Source organism: Terrapene carolina, unplaced genomic scaffold (genome assembly GCF_002925995.2).
Source record: "Terrapene carolina triunguis isolate 2854851 unplaced genomic scaffold, T_m_triunguis-2.0 Scaffold523, whole genome shotgun sequence".
In the NCBI taxonomy this organism is placed as follows: domain Eukaryota; kingdom Metazoa; phylum Chordata; order Testudines; family Emydidae; genus Terrapene; species Terrapene triunguis.
In genome coordinates, this window is record NW_020664874.1 from 1194934 (window position 1) to 1203585 (window position 8652).

Consider the following 8652-nt stretch of genomic DNA (forward strand, 5'->3'; position numbering starts at 1 on the left):
ATTGAATTGGCCCTGTCAACACTGGTTCTCCACTTGCGAAGTAACTCTCTGCTCTCCATGTGTCAGTATATAATGCCTGCATCTGTGACTTTCACTCTATGCATCTGAAGAAGTGAGGTTTTTACCCACGAAAGCTTATGCCCAAATAAATCTGTTAGTCTTTAAGGTGCCACCAGACTCCTTGTTGTCCACTTGTAAGGTAACTCCCTTCTCTTCACATGTCATTATATAATGTCTGCATCTGTAATTTTTAGTCCATGCATCTGAAGAAGTGAGGTTTTTTACCCACAAAAGCTTATGCCCAAATAAATCTGTTAGTCTTTAAGGTGCCACCGGACTCCTTGTTGTTTTGGTTGGAAAACTGTTCCCACAGAGTAGTTATCAGTGGTTCACAGTCATGCTGGAAGGGCATATAGAGTGGGGTCCCACAGGAATCAGTTTTGGGTCCGGTTCTGTTCAATATTTTCATCAATGATTTAGATAATGGCATAGAGAGTACACTTATAAAGTTTGCGGACGATACCAAGCTGGGAGGGGTCATCAACAAGTTTGCAGATGACACTAAACTGGGAGGAGTGGTAGATATGCTGGAGGGTAGGGATAGGATACAGAGGGACCTAGACAAATTAGAGGATTGGGCCAAAAGAAATCTGATGAGGTGCAACAAGGACAGGTGCAGAGTCCTGCACTTAGGACGGAAGAATCCCAGACACTGCTACAAACTAGGGACCGAATGGCTAGGCAGCAGTTCTGCAGAAAAGGACCTAGGGGTTACAGTGGACGAGAAGCTGGATATGAGTCAACAGTGTGCCCTTGTTGCCAAGAAGGCTAACGGCATTTTGGGCTGTATAAGTAGGGGCATTGCCAGCAGATTGAGGGACGTGATCATTCCCCTCTATTCGGCTTTGGTGAGGCCTCATCTGGAGTACTGTGTCCAGTTTTGGACCCCACACTACAAGAAGGATGTGGAAAAATTATAAAGAGTCCAGCGGAGGGCAACAAAAATGATTAGGGGTCTGGAGCACATGACTTATGAGGAGAGGCTGAGGGAACTGGGATTGTTTAATCTGTAGAAGAGAAGAATGAGGGGGGATTTGATAGCTGCTTTCAGCTACCTGAAAGGGGGTTCCAAAGAGGATGGATCTAGACTGTTCTCAGTGGTGGCAGATGACAGAACAAGGAGTAATGGTCTCAAGTTGCAGTGGGGGAGATTTAGGTTGGATATTAGGAAAAATTTCCTAATTGTCAGGGTGGTTAAGCACTGGAATAAATTGCCTAGGGAGGCTGTGGAATCTCCATCATTGGAGATTTTTAAGAGCAGGTTAGACTTGTCAGGGATGGTCTAGATAATACTTAGTCCTGCCATGAGTGCCGGGGATGGGACTAGGTGACCTCTCGAGGTCCCTTCCAGTTCTATGATTCTATGCATACTTTCACATCGCCATACATCTATCACACAGGCAGTTTCTCCAATTTGTTTTGTTATCAGTACATGGTACTGTCCTTTGGCCTTTCCATGGCTTTCCGAGTTTTTTCCAAAGTTCTAGCAGTGGTGGCAGCCCACCTACGTAAACAAGGGGTCATGATATACCCATATTTCGATGACTGTCTACTCAAGGCCCCACTTGGGAGGAAGCCATCAAAGTCACACAAAGGACAATGTCACTCTTTACAAAACTCAGCCTCCAAATAAATATTCAAAAATCAACAGTGACACCAGTTCAAGAACTAGAATTCACTGGGGGCTCACCTAAACTCATTGGAGGCGAAAGCCTCACTCCCACTACACAGATTCGCCACCCTAGTGAACCTGATCAACACTACAGTGAGCAGCCACAAACATCTGCCAGGACTTGCCTCCGACTATTAGGCCACATGGCGGCAACCACCTATATTGCAAAACTTGCCAGATTGCGCATGCGCCGCCGGCAAGGGAGGCACAGGACAGTGTACATCCCACACAAACAGTCTGAGCAAGCCTGTCCACATGCCACAAAAGGTCAAGGACTTGCTACGGTGGTGGACCCATTCACACAATGTGTGTGCAGGGTCCCCCCACAATGGTAATCACAACAGATGCCTTCACAGGGGCTCCCATGTAAACAACCTAACAGTGGGCTGGGGCTCCCATGTAAACAACCTAACAGTACAGGGCAGGTGGTCTGGGGCTCCCATGTAAACAACCTAACAGTACAGGGCAGGTGGTCTCCTTCGGAATGAACACTGCACATAAACATTCTGGAACTGCGAGCAGTTTGCAATGCATGTGCACACTTCCTGCCCGTGATCAAAAACAAAACCATACAGCTCCTGATGGACAACATTGCTTGCATGTTCCATACAAACAAACAGAGAGGAGCAAGGTCACACTCCCTTTGCACCGAGGCCTTACGACTGTGGAACCAAATGCATCCAACACAACATCACCATATCAGCTGCCTACCTACCAGGATATCAGAACACCCCAGCAGACATGTTAAGCAGAAAGTTTTCCCACGATCACGAGTGGGAAGTAAACCTTGGTGATACAGTCATATTCCATCAATGGGGATTCCCCACAATAGACCTATTTGCCACGAGTCAGAACAGCAAATGTCCAACATTTTGCTCCAGAGCAGGCTTGGGACCGGGATCCAGAGGTGACACCTTCCTCCTCAGATGGGATGCACCTCTTAAGAACATAAGAACGGCCATACTGGGTCAAACCAAATGTCCATCCAGCCCAGTATCCTGTCTACTGACAGTGGCCAATGCCAGGTGCCCCAGAGGGAGTGAACCTAACAGGTAATGATCGAGTGATCTCTACACTTTCTCTCCTACCCCATTGTTGTCCAGGGTCATACAAAAGATCAAGACCAACCAATGCAGGGTCATCCTGATAGCCCCCAAAAGGCCCAGACAAACTTGGTTTCCATACCTACAACAGAGGTCGGAATGTTCACCATGTGTGCTCCCACTTCTTCCACACCTCCTGTCACAAGATGCTGGCCAAATCTTGCACCTGAACCTGAAGATATTCCCACCTGAGAGCATGGCTCTCTCATGGTTCCAAGGCGAAGAGATGATCTGCTCAGAAGCGGGGAAGGATATCTTGCTAAACAGCAGATGATTGACTACACATTTGACCTACCTCCACAAGAACAAATGAATCAGAGCCACCACCTCCGTTCTACTACTAGCCCTGGACTATATATTTCAGCTAAAAAATGTCAGCTCTTTCAACGAGCTCACTCAGAGTGCACCTTGCAGCGATCACAACCTTTCACCATAAAGTGGATGGGTTCTTAGTCTTTGCCCATCCAATTACAAAACGATTCCTACAAGGTATCTGGAAACTCTATCCTGAACTCAGAGTCCCAACGCCTCCATGAGGTCTTAATTTGGTACTTCGTTCCCTTACTGGACCTCTGTTCAAACCCTTGGCTACATGTTGTCTATTACACCTTTCAATGAAAGTAGCCTTCCTTGTCGCCCTTATGGCATACCCCCCATACACAATCTTTTTCAATAACAAGGTCATTCTAAGACCACATCCTAAGTTTCTACCTAAATTCCATCTTCCCGCATTCTTCCCTAAACCTCAGAAGCAGCATTCCATACTCTGGATGTCATAAGGGCACTAGGCTTTTATCTTGAACGGAGTAAACCATTTAGGAAGGCACCAAAGCTGTTTCTCTCTACTACTGAGAGATCTAAAGGAGACGCTATATCTAAGCAGAGACTTTCCAAATGGATTTCAGAGTGCATTTATCTCTGCTACCGCCGACATGAACTACAACCCCCTCCGAGGGTTAGAACACATTCTACCAGTTCGCTGTTCACATTGGTAGCCTTCCTTAATAATGTACCTGTTACAGACATATGTAAAGCAGCCACAGTAGAACCTCAGAGTTACCAACACCAGAGTTACGAACTGACCAGTCAACCACACACTTCATTTGGAACTGGAAGTACACAATCAGGCAGCAGCAGAGACCAAAAAAATGCAAATACAGTATAATACTGTGTTAAACATAAACCACTAAAAAATATAAAGAGGAAGCAGCATTTTTCTTCTGCATAGTATAGTTTCAAAGCTGTATTAAGGCAATGTTCAGCTGCAAACTTTTGAAAGGACAACCATAACATTTTGTTCAGAGTAACGAACATTTCAGAGTTACGAACAACCTCCATTCCCGAGGTGTTTGTAAATGTGAGGGTCTACGGCAACATTCATTCAACACTGCGCAATTGAGCAGGACTCAACATACGACACTTTATTATGACACATGGTCTTATTATTGATCACAGACCCAGCTCCGAAGCTCCTCCTTTCCACTGAGTGTCACTGCTCTACAGTCACTTGAAGTGGAGCACCCACAGTGACATCACTTGAAGAAGAAGAAGGTTACTCATATTGCGCAGTAACTGAAGTTCTTTGAGATGTGCACCGTTTGTGGCTGCTCCACTACCCACCCTCCTCCCCTCTACTTCGGAGTTCCAGTAAGGTCCTCTGTGGTAGAGAAGGAACTGGGCGGGGAGGGGGGTTGGCCGCAAAGCCCTATTTAATCGCCGCTACAGGCACAAGACGGGGAGAGAGCATGTGTGGCCCAACTGGGTACTGCTGTCGAAATTCTCCGACTAGAGGTGCAGGGGCGCACAGTTACCTGAAGTGAAGCACCCACAGGGACACACATCTCGAAGAATCTCAGTTACTGCACAAGGTGAGTAACCTTCTCTTAAGGGACCTTGTGTTTCTTCAGTAAATCACCATGTTCAGAGATGCACAGTTCTGTTCCCCCCAAGCTGAATCATGGTGAATAAACTCTCAGCCCAAGACAGATGTCTGCAGTAATTTATTTCTTGCTTTTAATAGTACTGCAGATTTACACTAATGTACCTGAGATCAGACCCTGGCCCACAGTGACTTGTATCAGGGATACAGGACTTCTGATCTCCTGGTCTCTCTTGAAATCTGTACAGTGTTTGACAAATACAAACAAAGCAAGGTTTGTGCTGCTGACAGTTCTTTCAGTCTTGTCATGTAAGGCATTTATAATGCATGGGGGATTGAAGATCAGATTAATTACAATCTTGTATTTGATTATATGCAGAAACTAAAGAAGACAGATCCCTTGAAAATATCTGAAATCATTTCATTTGTGTAAATTAGGAAAAGCACGAGTTATACGCAGCTGAGGAGATTCAATGGGATTTAACACGTTAGTCAGGAGTTACACTAGGAGAACTTAAACCTCCTCCAGGCCTGGATTCCCTGCCAGCTATAGTTACAGACATAAAGTTTGGCATGTTTTTGTGAGTCACAGGTGTGAGCTACAGTACCTAGCATCTATTTGGCCTATAGCATCTTCGTCTGCATTCAAAACACAGTGCCCTGAGGAGAGCAAAAAGGGAAAGGAAGAATTGCTTCTGCAGATAGTCAGTAGACAGTCGATAGATCTGAGTATAAGGCGTGGGCTTCTCACAAAAAGTTTGACTATCCCCCAGTCCCTACCCTTAGGAAAGTTCCATGTTGACACAATCTTCCCTGGCCAGGAAATACTGGATACCACTTAAGAGTGATGACCAGCTAGGTCATTCAAAAGCAACATAAGGTAACATATACTCCTTATCCTAGGGACTAAGCAGGCTGCTGTCTAACTTTCCCAGCCCCACTTAGCTTGAGAAGCAAGAGACAAGCGTAGCAGCCAGACTCGGAAATTGCTTGGCGCCCCAGCTCACCTTTGTGATTTTTAAAAACCTTGTTTAGTTTCAATCAGTGATTTCTGCCATCATCATAGTACATATTTCAGTTGTTGTGCTGGGCACCATGGAAAAGGCCATTGGTAGAAGCACTTCTGACTTCTCAAAGTGATATGTATCAATTGGCTGTAGTCGGAACATTGAAGCAAATGCCAGTTTCTTTGACTTCTCTATTAAAGATCCCCTTTGGTCAGAACCAATGTACGCTACTCAGGCTTTTCAAGTTGTGGTTTCTATTACAGGGGGTTTTTTCTCTTTCAGAACTCTATTTATATATTTTTAAATATGGGTCAAGGGAAATATCACTGCCTGTAATAACTATTATCTGTTTACATTATTTTACTCGAAATGCTACATACAGAGATATGACACACACACACACCCAAATGAACTTGCCCTTCTGTCCACATTCTCCTCAACATAAATACTAGCCTGGCCCATAAATTCACTTCAGCTTCACTGGAGTTAAATAAAGTGAGCCTTGTTGCTCAATTCCAGTTTATGTCCTATGTTCCTAAAACCTCGTGCTTCAGCTGGCCATCTGCAGGGGTTAGGAAGGGATACCCCCCATGTGTTCTGGGGGAGATTTTGGTCTGTCTCTGAAGCATTACAGCTGAAGTTGGAACATTGAATGGGGGGCTCAGGGCTGAGGTGGCACGGAGCATTCTCCCTCTCAGGTGCTTGCTCACATGTTCAGGGTCTAACTGATCACCATATGTGGGGTCGGGAAGGAATTTTCCCCCAGACGAGATTGACAGTAACTTTGGGGTTTTTTTGCTTTCCTCTGCAGCATGTGGATACAGGTCTCTTGTCAGTATTATCTAGCTATAGCTCAATAATTTCCCTGCCATTGCAGAGGTATCTGGCATTTGGTGCTCTTTGTTCCCTTCTATTCTCTCCCGGAGACACACAATAGTCTAGTCTCCTGTGGGCTGTAATACTTTGGTGTCGTTTTGGTTGTTGGGTTTCATGTGCAGGTGGTGTCGGTGGGCTGGGATATGCCGGAGGGCCAACTAGATGATCTGGTGGCCCCTTCTGGCCTTAAACTCTGTGACTCTACGTGCTCCATCATCATGCACTTCCTTTCTGTCACTGAGAGACCTAATGAGACGTGTATTTATTGGAACAGAATCCGTTCTCAGTTACAACTGTGCCACCCCAGTGACTTCCATGAGTGTTGAGGTCTCTCTGCACCTCACATGGTTAAGCTCTAGATCTTCAGTAATTAACATCAAGTGTTCTTCCTCTTGGATCTCTATAAAACTGTTTGATTTTCCTTCAGAGTGGATCTTCTTGCTTGGAGTGGGGGCAGACCTGTATTCCACTCCAGTGTGCTGGCATCTTGTGCACTGCAAACTGGAGACTTTTTGCCGCTGTAGTACCCGTCGGGGAAGCATGCATGCTCTGTACCTCCTCTTGGGTCCTCTCGAGGCTATATCAAGGTGGCACTTCCCTAAACCCCCTCATTTCCTTCTTACCGCCTGTGGCTTGAGTTGGAGCTCCCTGTGTTGGAATCTCCTCATGATTTCCTTGCTGCATCACACTTTGTGATTCGGTATTTCCTAGTGTAAATCGTTTCTGGCAGTTAGCACCCATAGTTTGTTAGATTAGTTAGTTTATTAGTATTGTTGAGCAGGACCTCACTGTCAACAAGTCTGGTACCCAGGACAGACCCGTGTCTGCCCAGTATCAGGATGGGAGAATCCCAATGCCATGCCAGCGACTCCAGAACCATCCGTGGGACTGTGTCAAGTCTGGTCTCTACGGAAACTCCAGCACCATCACTCTCAGTGTCATCGACCTGGCAAGGTTCCTGGCAGCTTCAGACTTGCTTTGTCTAGCTGTCGTGGCATTCCCACTAACTCAAGATATCGGTGAAGGGACGGTGCCCCAGGCTATCTCAGGCCCTTCATTGACTTCAGCTTTGGGGCAGAGATTGCCTTCAGCTCCAGTACCAATGAAGAGGCAGGCTCCACCCGCTCTCTCTCAGCATTGTCTACAAAACCAGCCTTGGTACCAGCGTCCTCAGTATCAGTAGCTACATCAGGGTGGGGTCTGAATCCTGACCCCTCAGCACCAATAAGGGATCCATCCTCTGTACCGGACCCCAGGCAAGACTGTCTACGATGCCAACCAGAGTATCAATGTTACCTTTTCCATGTTGTACAGTGGACAAGTCAGGTTTTACAGAGGTCCTGCCAGTTGGGCACCCATCACACCTAGTGATTATTCTAACAGCTCTTCTCACTCCAGGTCAGTGTCCTGCAACTCTTCTCATTCCCCTCGTCAGCAAATGAGATCACATACATCGTCCAAACACCCAGGGAGTAAGCACTGATACTGAAAGCAGAGACATTTCTATAGTAGAGACAGACCTGCCTGGCCCACAATGTACTGGCCTTCTTGCTGTACGCTAGACTGATATTCCCAGCCTAGGGGTGCTTCTCATTCACACAGATCCAGTTCTCTGCATACGTTGGATGTAAGATCCCCTTACCTGGGGAACGGCCCAAGCCATGGACCAGCCTGTTGCGGAAGTTCAGGACTACATTCTTCCTCTGTGGTTAACCTTTTGCCTGAGAACCAAACCGTACCACAGGTGACACCTTCAGCTCCAGCAGCACTGTCAATACCCTCTTTGGACGATTTGGTGGCCTTGACTTTGGCTTCTCCAGTTCCAGAGGATTTCAAGTTCTACCAGGAACTGCTCAGGAGAATGGCTGCAGTTCTGGGCATTTAAGCTGAGCCGGTACAGGAGAATACCCACAGATTGGTAGACATCCTCCAGACTTCAGCCCTGGGAGGTGTTGCCCCCTCTATCAATGATGCTGTAAGGGACCCAGGGTGTAGGTGGTCTTGCCTCTAGCAGTCACAGCTGGGCTGAGGTCTGCCCACCAAAGATAGGAGTCT